The sequence below is a fragment of the Salmo salar genome, unplaced genomic scaffold (genome assembly GCF_905237065.1).
Source record: "Salmo salar unplaced genomic scaffold, Ssal_v3.1, whole genome shotgun sequence".
Taxonomy (NCBI): Eukaryota; Metazoa; Chordata; class Actinopteri; order Salmoniformes; family Salmonidae; genus Salmo; species Salmo salar.
In genome coordinates, this window is record NW_025547587.1 from 95,001 (window position 1) to 111,791 (window position 16,791).

A 16,791-nucleotide genomic window follows, 5' to 3' on the forward strand; every position below is an offset into this window, starting at 1 on the left:
ATCTATACTGGACTCGCTCTATAGAAACAGGAGACTGGAGGAGGAGGGGGACTAGTCCATTTATACTGGACTCGCTCTATAGAAACAGGAGACTGGAGGAGGAGGGGGACTAGTCCATCTATACTGGACTCGCTCTATAGAAACAGGAGACTGGAGGAGGAGGGGGACTAGTCCATCTATACTGGACTCGCTCTATAGAAACAGGAGACTGGAGGAGGAGGGGGACTAGTCCATCTATACTGGACTCGCTCTATAGAAACAGGAGACTGGAGGAGGAGGGGACTAGTCCATCTATACTGGACTCGCTCTATAGAAACAGGAGACTGGAGGAGGAGGGGGACTAGTCCATCTATACTGGACTCGCTCTATAGAAACAGGAGACTGGAGGAGGAGGGGGACTAGTCCATCTATACTGGACTCGCTCTATAGAAACAGGAGACTGGAGGAGGAGGGGACTAGTCCATCTATACTGGACTCGCTCTATAGAAACAGGAGACTGGAGGAGGAGGGGGACTAGTCCATCTATACTGGACTCGCTCTATAGAAACAGGAGACTGGAGGAGGAGGGGACTAGTCCATCTATACTGGACTCGCTCTATAGAAACAGGAGACTGGAGGAGGAGGGGGACTAGTCCATCTATACTGGACTCGCTCTATAGAAACAGGAGACTGGAGGAGGAGGGGGACTAGTCCATCTATACTGGACTCGCTCTATAGAAACAGGAGACTGGAGGAGGAGGGGGACTAGTCCATCTATACTGGACTCGCTCTATAGAAACAGGAGACTGGAGGAGGAGGGGGACTAGTCCATCTATACTGGACTCGCTCTATAGAAACAGGAGACTGGAGGAGGGGGGACTAGTCCATCTATACTGGACTCGCTCTATAGAAACAGGAGACTGGAGGAGGAGGGGACTAGTCCATCTATACTGGACTCGCTCTATAGAAACAGGAGACTGGAGGAGGAGGGGGACTAGTCCATCTATACTGGACTCGCTCTATAGAAACAGGAGACTGGAGGAGGAGGGGGACTAGTCCATCTATACTGGACTCGCTCTATAGAAACAGGAGACTGGAGGAGGAGGGGGACTAGTCCATCTATACTGGACTCGCTCTATAGAAACAGGAGACTGGAGGAGGAGGGGGACTAGTCCATCTATACTGGACTCGCTCTATAGAAACAGGAGACTGGAGGAGGAGGGGGACTAGTCCATCTATACTGGACTCGCTCTATAGAAACAGGAGACTGGAGGAGGAGGGGGACTAGTCCATCTATACTGGACTCGCTCTATAGAAACAGGAGACTGGAGGAGGAGGGGGACTAGTCCATCTATACTGGACTCGCTCTATAGAAACAGGAGACTGGAGGAGGAGGGGGACTAGTCCATCTATACTGGACTCGCTCTATAGAAACAGGAGACTGGAGGAGGAGGGGGACTAGTCCATCTATACTGGACTCGCTCTATAGAAACAGGAGACTGGAGGAGGAGGGGGACTAGTCCATCTATACTGGACTCGCTCTATAGAAACAGGAGACTGGAGGAGGAGGGGGACTAGTCCATCTATACTGGACTCGCTCTATAGAAACAGGAGACTGGAGGAGGAGGGGGACTAGTCCATCTATACTGGACTCGCTCTATAGAAACAGGAGACTGGAGGAGGAGGGGGACTAGTCCATCTATACTGGACTCGCTCTATAGAAACAGGAGACTGGAGGAGGAGGGGGACTAGTCCATCTATACTGGACTCGCTCTATAGAAACAGGAGACTGGAGGAGGAGGGGACTAGTCCATCTATACTGGACTCGCTCTATAGAAACAGGAGACTGGAGGAGGAGGGGACTAGTCCATCTATACTGGACTCGCTCTATAGAAACAGGAGACTGGAGGAGGAGGGGACTAGTCCATCTATACTGGACTCGCTCTATAGAAACAGGAGACTGGAGGAGGAGGGGGACTAGTCCATCTATACTGGACTCGCTCTATAGAAACAGGAGACTGGAGGAGGGGGGACTAGTCCATCTATACTGGACTCGCTCTATAGAAACAGGAGACTGGAGGAGGAGGGGACTAGTCCATCTATACTGGACTCGCTCTATAGAAACAGGAGGCTGGAGGAGGAGGGGACTAGTCCATCTATACTGGACTCGCTCTATAGAAACAGGAGACTGGAGGAGGGGGACTAGTCCATCTATACTGGACTCGCTCTATAGAAACAGGAGACTGGAGGAGGAGGGGACTAGTCCATCTATACTGGACTCGCTCTATAGAAACAGGAGACTGGAGGAGGAGGGGGACTAGTCCATCTATACTGGACTCGCTCTATAGAAACAGGAGACTGGAGGAGGAGGGGGACTAGTCCATCTATACTGGACTCGCTCTATAGAAACAGGAGACTGGAGGAGGAGGGGGACTAGTCCATCTATACTGGACTCGCTCTATAGAAACAGGAGACTGGAGGAGGAGGGGGACTAGTCCATCTATACTGGACTCGCTCTATAGAAACAGGAGACTGGAGGAGGAGGGGGACTAGTCCATCTATACTGGACTCGCTCTATAGAAACAGGAGACTGGAGGAGGAGGGGACTAGTCCATCTATACTGGACTCGCTCTATAGAAACAGGAGACTGGAGGAGGAGGGGGACTAGTCCATCTATACTGGACTCGCTCTATAGAAACAGGAGACTGGAGGAGGAGGGGACTAGTCCATCTATACTGGACTCGCTCTATAGAAACAGGAGACTGGAGGAGGAGGGGGACTAGTCCATCTATACTGGACTCGCTCTATAGAAACAGGAGACTGGAGGAGGAGGGGGACTAGTCCATCTATACTGGACTCGCTCTATAGAAACAGGAGACTGGAGGAGGAGGGGGACTAGTCCATCTATACTGGACTCGCTCTATAGAAACAGGAGACTGGAGGAGGAGGGGACTAGTCCATCTATACTGGACTCGCTCTATAGAAACAGGAGACTGGAGGAGGAGGGGACTAGTCCATCTATACTGGACTCGCTCTATAGAAACAGGAGACTGGAGGAGGAGGGGGACTAGTCCATCTATACTGGACTCGCTCTATAGAAACAGGAGACTGGAGGAGGAGGGGGACTAGTCCATCTATACTGGACTCGCTCTATAGAAACAGGAGACTGGAGGAGGAGGGGGACTAGTCCATCTATACTGGACTCGCTCTATAGAAACAGGAGACTGGAGGAGGAGGGGGACTAGTCCATCTATACTGGACTCGCTCTATAGAAACAGGAGACTGGAGGAGGAGGGGGACTAGTCCATCTATACTGGACTCGCTCTATAGAAACAGGAGACTGGAGGAGGAGGGGGACTAGTCCATCTATACTGGACTCGCTCTATAGAAACAGGAGACTGGAGGAGGAGGGGGACTAGTCCATCTATACTGGACTCGCTCTATAGAAACAGGAGACTGGAGGAGGAGGGGGACTAGTCCATCTATACTGGACTCGCTCTATAGAAACAGGAGACTGGAGGAGGAGGGGACTAGTCCATCTATACTGGACTCGCTCTATAGAAACAGGAGACTGGAGGAGGAGGGGGACTAGTCCATCTATACTGGACTCGCTCTATAGAAACAGGAGACTGGAGGAGGAGGGGGACTAGTCCATCTATACTGGACTCGCTCTATAGAAACAGGAGACTGGAGGAGGAGGGGACTAGTCCATCTATACTGGACTCGCTCTATAGAAACAGGAGACTGGAGGAGGAGGGGGACTAGTCCATCTATACTGGACTCGCTCTATAGAAACAGGAGACTGGAGGAGGAGGGGGACTAGTCCATCTATACTGGACTCGCTCTATAGAAACAGGAGACTGGAGGAGGAGGGGGACTAGTCCATCTATACTGGACTCGCTCTATAGAAACAGGAGACTGGAGGAGGAGGGGACTAGTCCATCTATACTGGACTCGCTCTATAGAAACAGGAGACTGGAGGAGGAGGGGGACTAGTCCATCTATACTGGACTCGCTCTATAGAAACAGGAGACTGGAGGAGGAGGGGGACTAGTCCATCTATACTGGACTCGCTCTATAGAAACAGGAGACTGGAGGAGGAGGGGGACTAGTCCATCTATACTGGACTCGCTCTATAGAAACAGGAGACTGGAGGAGGGGGGGACTAGTCCATCTATACTGGACTCGCTCTATAGAAACAGGAGACTGGAGGAGGAGGGGGACTAGTCCATCTATACTGGACTCGCTCTATAGAAACAGGAGACTGGAGGAGGAGGGGGACTAGTCCATCTATACTGGACTCGCTCTATAGAAACAGGAGACTGGAGGAGGAGGGGACTAGTCCATCTATACTGGACTCGCTCTATAGAAACAGGAGACTGGAGGAGGGGGGACTAGTCCATCTATACTGGACTCGCTCTATAGAAACAGGAGACTGGAGGAGGAGGGGACTAGTCCATCTATACTGGACTCGCTCTATAGAAACAGGAGACTGGAGGAGGAGGGGACTAGTCCATCTATACTGGACTCGCTCTATAGAAACAGGAGACTGGAGGAGGAGGGGGACTAGTCCATCTATACTGGACTCGCTCTATAGAAACAGGAGACTGGAGGAGGGGGGGACTAGTCCATCTATACTGGACTCGCTCTATAGAAACAGGAGACTGGAGGAGGAGGGGGACTAGTCCATCTATACTGGACTCGCTCTATAGAAACAGGAGACTGGAGGAGGAGGGGGACTAGTCCATCTATACTGGACTCGCTCTATAGAAACAGGAGACTGGAGGAGGGGGGGACTAGTCCATCTATACTGGACTCGCTCTATAGAAACAGGAGACTGGAGGAGGGGGACTAGTCCATCTATACTGGACTCGCTCTATAGAAACAGGAGACTGGAGGAGGGGGGACTAGTCCATCTATACTGGACTCGCTCTATAGAAACAGGAGACTGGAGGAGGAGGGGGACTAGTCCATCTATACTGGACTCGCTCTATAGAAACAGGAGACTGGAGGAGGAGGGGGACTAGTCCATCTATACTGGACTCGCTCTATAGAAACAGGAGACTGGAGGAGGAGGGGGACTAGTCCATCTATACTGGACTCGCTCTATAGAAACAGGAGACTGGAGGAGGGGGACTAGTCCATCTATACTGGACTCGCTCTATAGAAACAGGAGACTGGAGGAGGGGGACTAGTCCATCTATACTGGACTCGCTCTATAGAAACAGGAGACTGGAGGAGGAGGGGGACTAGTCCATCTATACTGGACTCGCTCTATAGAAACAGGAGACTGGAGGAGGGGGACTAGTCCATCTATACTGGACTCGCTCTATAGAAACAGGAGACTGGAGGAGGAGGGGGACTAGTCCATCTATACTGGACTCGCTCTATAGAAACAGGAGACTGGAGGAGGAGGGGGACTAGTCCATCTATACTGGACTCGCTCTATAGAAACAGGAGACTGGAGGAGGGGGGACTAGTCCATCTATACTGGACTCGCTCTATAGAAACAGGAGACTGGAGGAGGGGGGACTAGTCCATCTATACTGGACTCGCTCTATAGAAACAGGAGACTGGAGGAGGAGGGGGACTAGTCCATCTATACTGGACTCGCTCTATAGAAACAGGAGACTAGGAGGAGGGGACTAGTCCATCTATACTGGACTCGCTCTATAGAAACAGGAGACTGGAGGAGGGGGACTAGTCCATCTATACTGGACTCGCTCTATAGAAACAGGAGACTGGAGGAGGAGGGGACTAGTCCATCTATACTGGACTCGCTCTATAGAAACAGGAGACTGGAGGAGGAGGGGGACTAGTCCATCTATACTGGACTCGCTCTATAGAAACAGGAGACTGGAGGAGGAGGGGGACTAGTCCATCTATACTGGACTCGCTCTATAGAAACAGGAGACTGGAGGAGGGGGACTAGTCCATCTATACTGGACTCGCTCTATAGAAACAGGAGACTGGAGGAGGAGGGGGACTAGTCCATCTATACTGGACTCGCTCTATAGAAACAGGAGACTGGAGGAGGGGGGGACTAGTCCATCTATACTGGACTCGCTCTATAGAAACAGGAGACTGGAGGAGGAGGGGGACTAGTCCATCTATACTGGACTCGCTCTATAGAAACAGGAGACTGGAGGAGGGGGGGACTAGTCCATCTATACTGGACTCGCTCTATAGAAACAGGAGACTGGAGGAGGAGGGGACTAGTCCATCTATACTGGACTCGCTCTATAGAAACAGGAGACTGGAGGAGGAGGGGGACTAGTCCATCTATACTGGACTCGCTCTATAGAAACAGGAGACTGGAGGAGGAGGGGACTAGTCCATCTATACTGGACTCGCTCTATAGAAACAGGAGACTGGAGGAGGAGGGGGACTAGTCCATCTATACTGGACTCGCTCTATAGAAACAGGAGACTGGAGGAGGAGGGGGACTAGTCCATCTATACTGGACTCGCTCTATAGAAACAGGAGACTGGAGGAGGAGGGGGACTAGTCCATCTATACTGGACTCGCTCTATAGAAACAGGAGACTGGAGGAGGAGGGGGACTAGTCCATCTATACTGGACTCGCTCTATAGAAACAGGAGACTGGAGGAGGAGGGGACTAGTCCATCTATACTGGACTCGCTCTATAGAAACAGGAGACTGGAGGAGGAGGGGGACTAGTCCATCTATACTGGACTCGCTCTATAGAAACAGGAGACTGGAGGAGGAGGGGACTAGTCCATCTATACTGGACTCGCTCTATAGAAACAGGAGACTGGAGGAGGAGGGGGACTAGTCCATCTATACTGGACTCGCTCTATAGAAACAGGAGACTGGAGGAGGGGGGGACTAGTCCATCTATACTGGACTCGCTCTATAGAAACAGGAGACTGGAGGAGGAGGGGGACTAGTCCATCTATACTGGACTCGCTCTATAGAAACAGGAGACTGGAGGAGGGGGACTAGTCCATCTATACTGGACTCGCTCTATAGAAACAGGAGACTGGAGGAGGAGGGGACTAGTCCATCTATACTGGACTCGCTCTATAGAAACAGGAGACTGGAGGAGGAGGGGGACTAGTCCATCTATACTGGACTCGCTCTATAGAAACAGGAGACTGGAGGAGGGGGACTAGTCCATCTATACTGGACTCGCTCTATAGAAACAGGAGACTGGAGGAGGAGGGGGACTAGTCCATCTATACTGGACTCGCTCTATAGAAACAGGAGACTGGAGGAGGAGGGGGACTAGTCCATCTATACTGGACTCGCTCTATAGAAACAGGAGACTGGAGGAGGAGGGGGACTAGTCCATCTATACTGGACTCGCTCTATAGAAACAGGAGACTGGAGGAGGGGGGGGACTAGTCCATCTATACTGGACTCGCTCTATAGAAACAGGAGACTGGAGGAGGAGGGGGACTAGTCCATCTATACTGGACTCGCTCTATAGAAACAGGAGACTGGAGGAGGGGGACTAGTCCATCTATACTGGACTCGCTCTATAGAAACAGGAGACTGGAGGAGGAGGGGGACTAGTCCATCTATACTGGACTCGCTCTATAGAAACAGGAGACTGGAGGAGGAGGGGGACTAGTCCATCTATACTGGACTCGCTCTATAGAAACAGGAGACTGGAGGAGGAGGGGGACTAGTCCATCTATACTGGACTCGCTCTATAGAAACAGGAGACTGGAGGAGGAGGGGACTAGTCCATCTATACTGGACTCGCTCTATAGAAACAGGAGACTGGAGGAGGAGGGGGACTAGTCCATCTATACTGGACTCGCTCTATAGAAACAGGAGACTGGAGGAGGAGGGGGACTAGTCCATCTATACTGGACTCGCTCTATAGAAACAGGAGACTGGAGGAGGAGGGGGGACTAGTCCATCTATACTGGACTCGCTCTATAGAAACAGGAGACTGGAGGAGGAGGGGGACTAGTCCATCTATACTGGACTCGCTCTATAGAAACAGGAGACTGGAGGAGGAGGGGGACTAGTCCATCTATACTGGACTCGCTCTATAGAAACAGGAGACTGGAGGAGGAGGGGACTAGTCCATCTATACTGGACTCGCTCTATAGAAACAGGAGACTGGAGGAGGAGGGGGACTAGTCCATCTATACTGGACTCGCTCTATAGAAACAGGAGACTGGAGGAGGAGGGGGACTAGTCCATCTATACTGGACTCGCTCTATAGAAACAGGAGACTGGAGGAGGAGGGGGACTAGTCCATCTATACTGGACTCGCTCTATAGAAACAGGAGACTGGAGGAGGAGGGGACTAGTCCATCTATACTGGACTCGCTCTATAGAAACAGGAGACTGGAGGAGGAGGGGGACTAGTCCATCTATACTGGACTCGCTCTATAGAAACAGGAGACTGGAGGAGGAGGGGGACTAGTCCATCTATACTGGACTCGCTCTATAGAAACAGGAGACTGGAGGAGGAGGGGGACTAGTCCATCTATACTGGACTCGCTCTATAGAAACAGGAGACTGGAGGAGGAGGGGGACTAGTCCATCTATACTGGACTCGCTCTATAGAAACAGGAGACTGGAGGAGGAGGGGGACTAGTCCATCTATACTGGACTCGCTCTATAGAAACAGGAGACTGGAGGAGGAGGGGGACTAGTCCATCTATACTGGACTCGCTCTATAGAAACAGGAGACTGGAGGAGGAGGGGGACTAGTCCATCTATACTGGACTCGCTCTATAGAAACAGGAGACTGGAGGAGGAGGGGGACTAGTCCATCTATACTGGACTCGCTCTATAGAAACAGGAGACTGGAGGAGGAGGGGGACTAGTCCATCTATACTGGACTCGCTCTATAGAAACAGGAGACTGGAGGAGGGGGGGACTAGTCCATCTATACTGGACTCGCTCTATAGAAACAGGAGACTGGAGGAGGAGGGGGACTAGTCCATCTATACTGGACTCGCTCTATAGAAACAGGAGACTGGAGGAGGAGGGGGACTAGTCCATCTATACTGGACTCGCTCTATAGAAACAGGAGACTGGAGGAGGAGGGGGACTAGTCCATCTATACTGGACTCGCTCTATAGAAACAGGAGACTGGAGGAGGAGGGGGACTAGTCCATCTATACTGGACTCGCTCTATAGAAACAGGAGACTGGAGGAGGAGGGGGACTAGTCCATCTATACTGGACTCGCTCTATAGAAACAGGAGACTGGAGGAGGAGGGGGACTAGTCCATCTATACTGGACTCGCTCTATAGAAACAGGAGACTGGAGGAGGAGGGGGACTAGTCCATCTATACTGGACTCGCTCTATAGAAACAGGAGACTGGAGGAGGAGGGGACTAGTCCATCTATACTGGACTCGCTCTATAGAAACAGGAGACTGGAGGAGGAGGGGGACTAGTCCATCTATACTGGACTCGCTCTATAGAAACAGGAGACTGGAGGAGGAGGGGGACTAGTCCATCTATACTGGACTCGCTCTATAGAAACAGGAGACTGGAGGAGGAGGGGACTAGTCCATCTATACTGGACTCGCTCTATAGAAACAGGAGGCTGGAGGAGGAGGGGACTAGTCCATCTATACTGGACTCGCTCTATAGAAACAGGAGACTGGAGGAGGAGGGGGACTAGTCCATCTATACTGGACTCGCTCTATAGAAACAGGAGACTGGAGGAGGAGGGGGACTAGTCCATCTATACTGGACTCGCTCTATAGAAACAGGAGACTGGAGGAGGAGGGGGACTAGTCCATCTATACTGGACTCGCTCTATAGAAACAGGAGACTGGAGGAGGGGGGACTAGTCCATCTATACTGGACTCGCTCTATAGAAACAGGAGACTGGAGGAGGAGGGGGACTAGTCCATCTATACTGGACTCGCTCTATAGAAACAGGAGACTGGAGGAGGAGGGGGACTAGTCCATCTATACTGGACTCGCTCTATAGAAACAGGAGACTGGAGGAGGAGGGGGACTAGTCCATCTATACTGGACTCGCTCTATAGAAACAGGAGACTGGAGGAGGAGGGGGACTAGTCCATCTATACTGGACTCGCTCTATAGAAACAGGAGACTGGAGGAGGAGGGGGACTAGTCCATCTATACTGGACTCGCTCTATAGAAACAGGAGACTGGAGGAGGAGGGGACTAGTCCATCTATACTGGACTCGCTCTATAGAAACAGGAGACTGGAGGAGGAGGGGGACTAGTCCATCTATACTGGACTCGCTCTATAGAAACAGGAGACTGGAGGAGGGGGGACTAGTCCATCTATACTGGACTCGCTCTATAGAAACAGGAGACTGGAGGAGGAGGGGGACTAGTCCATCTATACTGGACTCGCTCTATAGAAACAGGAGACTGGAGGAGGAGGGGACTAGTCCATCTATACTGGACTCGCTCTATAGAAACAGGAGACTGGAGGAGGAGGGGGACTAGTCCATCTATACTGGACTCGCTCTATAGAAACAGGAGACTGGAGGAGGAGGGGGACTAGTCCATCTATACTGGACTCGCTCTATAGAAACAGGAGACTGGAGGAGGAGGGGGACTAGTCCATCTATACTGGACTCGCTCTATAGAAACAGGAGACTGGAGGAGGAGGGGGACTAGTCCATCTATACTGGACTCGCTCTATAGAAACAGGAGACTGGAGGAGGAGGGGGACTAGTCCATCTATACTGGACTCGCTCTATAGAAACAGGAGACTGGAGGAGGAGGGGACTAGTCCATCTATACTGGACTCGCTCTATAGAAACAGGAGACTGGAGGAGGAGGGGGACTAGTCCATCTATACTGGACTCGCTCTATAGAAACAGGAGACTGGAGGAGGAGGGGGACTAGTCCATCTATACTGGACTCGCTCTATAGAAACAGGAGACTGAGGAGGAGGGGGACTAGTCCATCTATACTGGACTCGCTCTATAGAAACAGGAGACTGGAGGAGGAGGGGGACTAGTCCATCTATACTGGACTCGCTCTATAGAAACAGGAGACTGGAGGAGGAGGGGGACTAGTCCATCTATACTGGACTCGCTCTATAGAAACAGGAGACTGGAGGAGGAGGGGACTAGTCCATCTATACTGGACTCGCTCTATAGAAACAGGAGACTGGAGGAGGAGGGGGACTAGTCCATCTATACTGGACTCGCTCTATAGAAACAGGAGACTGGAGGAGGAGGGGGACTAGTCCATCTATACTGGACTCGCTCTATAGAAACAGGAGACTGGAGGAGGGGGGACTAGTCCATCTATACTGGACTCGCTCTATAGAAACAGGAGACTGGAGGAGGAGGGGACTAGTCCATCTATACTGGACTCGCTCTATAGAAACAGGAGACTGGAGGAGGAGGGGGACTAGTCCATCTATACTGGACTCGCTCTATAGAAACAGGAGACTGGAGGAGGAGGGGGACTAGTCCATCTATACTGGACTCGCTCTATAGAAACAGGAGACTGGAGGAGGGGGGACTAGTCCATCTATACTGGACTCGCTCTATAGAAACAGGAGACTGGAGGAGGAGGGGACTAGTCCATCTATACTGGACTCGCTCTATAGAAACAGGAGACTGGAGGAGGAGGGGGACTAGTCCATCTATACTGGACTCGCTCTATAGAAACAGGAGACTGGAGGAGGGGGGACTAGTCCATCTATACTGGACTCGCTCTATAGAAACAGGAGACTGGAGGAGGAGGGGGACTAGTCCATCTATACTGGACTCGCTCTATAGAAACAGGAGGCTGGAGGAGGAGGGGGACTAGTCCATCTATACTGGACTCGCTCTATAGAAACAGGAGACTGGAGGAGGGGGACTAGTCCATCTATACTGGACTCGCTCTATAGAAACAGGAGACTGGAGGAGGGGGGGACTAGTCCATCTATACTGGACTCGCTCTATAGAAACAGGAGACTGGAGGAGGGGGGGACTAGTCCATCTATACTGGACTCGCTCTATAGAAACAGGAGACTGGAGGAGGGGGGGACTAGTCCATCTATACTGGACTCGCTCTATAGAAACAGGAGACTGGAGGAGGAGGGGGACTAGTCCATCTATACTGGACTCGCTCTATAGAAACAGGAGACTGGAGGAGGAGGGGGACTAGTCCATCTATACTGGACTCGCTCTATAGAAACAGGAGACTGGAGGAGGGGGGGACTAGTCCATCTATACTGGACTCGCTCTATAGAAACAGGAGACTGGAGGAGGAGGGGGACTAGTCCATCTATACTGGACTCGCTCTATAGAAACAGGAGACTGGAGGAGGAGGGGGACTAGTCCATCTATACTGGACTCGCTCTATAGAAACAGGAGACTGGAGGAGGGGGGACTAGTCCATCTATACTGGACTCGCTCTATAGAAACAGGAGACTGGAGGAGGAGGGGACTAGTCCATCTATACTGGACTCGCTCTATAGAAACAGGAGACTGGAGGAGGAGGGGGACTAGTCCATCTATACTGGACTCGCTCTATAGAAACAGGAGACTGGAGGAGGAGGGGACTAGTCCATCTATACTGGACTCGCTCTATAGAAACAGGAGACTGGAGGAGGAGGGGGACTAGTCCATCTATACTGGACTCGCTCTATAGAAACAGGAGACTGGAGGAGGAGGGGGACTAGTCCATCTATACTGGACTCGCTCTATAGAAACAGGAGACTGAGGAGGAGGGGGACTAGTCCATCTATACTGGACTCGCTCTATAGAAACAGGAGACTGGAGGAGGAGGGGGACTAGTCCATCTATACTGGACTCGCTCTATAGAAACAGGAGACTGGAGGAGGAGGGGGACTAGTCCATCTATACTGGACTCGCTCTATAGAAACAGGAGACTGGAGGAGGAGGGGGACTAGTCCATCTATACTGGACTCGCTCTATAGAAACAGGAGACTGGAGGAGGAGGGGGACTAGTCCATCTATACTGGACTCGCTCTATAGAAACAGGAGACTGGAGGAGGAGGGGACTAGTCCATCTATACTGGACTCGCTCTATAGAAACAGGAGACTGGAGGAGGAGGGGACTAGTCCATCTATACTGGACTCGCTCTATAGAAACAGGAGACTGGAGGAGGAGGGGGACTAGTCCATCTATACTGGACTCGCTCTATAGAAACAGGAGACTGGAGGAGGAGGGGGACTAGTCCATCTATACTGGACTCGCTCTATAGAAACAGGAGACTGGAGGAGGAGGGGGACTAGTCCATCTATACTGGACTCGCTCTATAGAAACAGGAGACTGGAGGAGGAGGGGGACTAGTCCATCTATACTGGACTCGCTCTATAGAAACAGGAGACTGGAGGAGGAGGGGACTAGTCCATCTATACTGGACTCGCTCTATAGAAACAGGAGACTGGAGGAGGGGGACTAGTCCATCTATACTGGACTCGCTCTATAGAAACAGGAGACTGGAGGAGGAGGGGACTAGTCCATCTATACTGGACTCGCTCTATAGAAACAGGAGACTGGAGGAGGAGGGGGACTAGTCCATCTATACTGGACTCGCTCTATAGAAACAGGAGACTGGAGGAGGAGGGGGACTAGTCCATCTATACTGGACTCGCTCTATAGAAACAGGAGACTGGAGGAGGAGGGGGACTAGTCCATCTATACTGGACTCGCTCTATAGAAACAGGAGACTGGAGGAGGAGGGGACTAGTCCATCTATACTGGACTCGCTCTATAGAAACAGGAGACTGGAGGAGGAGGGGGACTAGTCCATCTATACTGGACTCGCTCTATAGAAACAGGAGACTGGAGGAGGGGGGACTAGTCCATCTATACTGGACTCGCTCTATAGAAACAGGAGACTGGAGGAGGAGGGGGACTAGTCCATCTATACTGGACTCGCTCTATAGAAACAGGAGACTGGAGGAGGAGGGGGACTAGTCCATCTATACTGGACTCGCTCTATAGAAACAGGAGACTGGAGGAGGGGGACTAGTCCATCTATACTGGACTCGCTCTATAGAAACAGGAGACTGGAGGAGGAGGACTAGTCCATCTATACTGGACTCGCTCTATAGAAACAGGAGACTGGAGGAGGGGGACTAGTCCATCTATACTGGACTCGCTCTATAGAAACAGGAGACTGGAGGAGGAGGGGGACTAGTCCATCTATACTGGACTCGCTCTATAGAAACAGGAGACTGGAGGAGGAGGGGGACTAGTCCATCTATACTGGACTCGCTCTATAGAAACAGGAGACTGGAGGAGGAGGGGGACTAGTCCATCTATACTGGACTCGCTCTATAGAAACAGGAGACTGGAGGAGGGGGACTAGTCCATCTATACTGGACTCGCTCTATAGAAACAGGAGACTGGAGGAGGAGGGGGACTAGTCCATCTATACTGGACTCGCTCTATAGAAACAGGAGACTGGAGGAGGAGGGGGACTAGTCCATCTATACTGGACTCGCTCTATAGAAACAGGAGACTGGAGGAGGAGGGGGACTAGTCCATCTATACTGGACTCGCTCTATAGAAACAGGAGACTGGAGGAGGGGGACTAGTCCATCTATACTGGACTCGCTCTATAGAAACAGGAGACTGGAGGAGGGGGACTAGTCCATCTATACTGGACTCGCTCTATAGAAACAGGAGACTGGAGGAGGAGGGGGACTAGTCCATCTATACTGGACTCGCTCTATAGAAACAGGAGACTGGAGGAGGGGGACTAGTCCATCTATACTGGACTCGCTCTATAGAAACAGGAGACTGGAGGAGGAGGGGACTAGTCCATCTATACTGGACTCGCTCTATAGAAACAGGAGACTGGAGGAGGAGGGGACTAGTCCATCTATACTGGACTCGCTCTATAGAAACAGGAGACTAGGAGGAGGGGGACTAGTCCATCTATACTGGACTCGCTCTATAGAAACAGGAGACTGGAGGAGGAGGGGGACTAGTCCATCTATACTGGACTCGCTCTATAGAAACAGGAGACTGGAGGAGGGGGACTAGTCCATCTATACTGGACTCGCTCTATAGAAACAGGAGACTGGAGGAGGAGGGGGACTAGTCCATCTATACTGGACTCGCTCTATAGAAACAGGAGACTGGAGGAGGGGGGACTAGTCCATCTATACTGGACTCGCTCTATAGAAACAGGAGACTGGAGGAGGAGGGGGACTAGTCCATCTATACTGGACTCGCTCTATAGAAACAGGAGACTGGAGGAGGAGGGGGACTAGTCCATCTATACTGGACTCGCTCTATAGAAACAGGAGACTGGAGGAGGAGGGGGACTAGTCCATCTATACTGGACTCGCTCTATAGAAACAGGAGACTGGAGGAGGGGGGACTAGTCCATCTATACTGGACTCGCTCTATAGAAACAGGAGACTGGAGGAGGAGGGGGACTAGTCCATCTATACTGGACTCGCTCTATAGAAACAGGAGACTGGAGGAGGAGGGGGACTAGTCCATCTATACTGGACTCGCTCTATAGAAACAGGAGACTGGAGGAGGAGGGGGACTAGTCCATCTATACTGGACTCGCTCTATAGAAACAGGAGACTGGAGGAGGGGGACTAGTCCATCTATACTGGACTCGCTCTATAGAAACAGGAGACTGGAGGAGGAGGGGGACTAGTCCATCTATACTGGACTCGCTCTATAGAAACAGGAGACTGGAGGAGGGGGACTAGTCCATCTATACTGGACTCGCTCTATAGAAACAGGAGACTGGAGGAGGGGGACTAGTCCATCTATACTGGACTCGCTCTATAGAAACAGGAGACTGGAGGAGGGGGACTAGTCCATCTATACTGGACTCGCTCTATAGAAACAGGAGACTGGAGGAGGAGGGGACTAGTCCATCTATACTGGACTCGCTCTATAGAAACAGGAGACTGGAGGAGGAGGGGGACTAGTCCATCTATACTGGACTCGCTCTATAGAAACAGGAGACTGGAGGAGGAGGGGGACTAGTCCATCTATACTGGACTCGCTCTATAGAAACAGGAGACTGGAGGAGGGGGACTAGTCCATCTATACTGGACTCGCTCTATAGAAACAGGAGACTGGAGGAGGAGGGGACTAGTCCATCTATACTGGACTCGCTCTATAGAAACAGGAGACTGGAGGAGGGGGGACTAGTCCATCTATACTGGACTCGCTCTATAGAAACAGGAGACTGGAGGAGGGGGACTAGTCCATCTATACTGGACTCGCTCTATAGAAACAGGAGACTGGAGGAGGAGGGGGACTAGTCCATCTATACTGGACTCGCTCTATAGAAACAGGAGACTGGAGGAGGAGGGGACTAGTCCATCTATACTGGACTCGCTCTATAGAAACAGGAGACTGGAGGAGGAGGGGGACTAGTCCATCTATACTGGACTCGCTCTATAGAAACAGGAGACTGGAGGAGGGGGACTAGTCCATCTATACTGGACTCGCTCTATAGAAACAGGAGACTGGAGGAGGAGGGGACTAGTCCATCTATACTGGACTCGCTCTATAGAAACAGGAGACTGGAGGAGGAGGGGGACTAGTCCATCTATACTGGACTCGCTCTATAGAAACAGGAGGCTGGAGGAGGAGGGGGACTAGTCCATCTATACTGGACTCGCTCTATAGAAACAGGAGACTGGAGGAGGAGGACTAGTCCATCTATACTGGACTCGCTCTATAGAAACAGGAGACTGGAGGAGGAGGGGGACTAGTCCATCTATACTGGACTCGCTCTATAGAAACAGGAGACTGGAGGAGGAGGGGGACTAGTCCATCTATACTGGACTCGCTCTATAGAAACAGGAGACTGGAGGAGGGGGACTAGTCCATCTATACTGGACTCGCTCTATAGAAACAGGAGACTGGAGGA

The 16,791-nt window shown here is 51.5% G+C and overlaps 1 protein-coding gene across 5 annotated transcripts in view; it reads left to right on the forward strand.

The window, feature by feature from the left end:
- slc10a7 (solute carrier family 10 member 7) overlaps nucleotides 1-16,791 on the forward strand; it is a 51,209-nt gene that overhangs the window by 8,932 nt on the left and 25,486 nt on the right. The gene's annotated exons all lie outside the window — the stretch shown is intronic.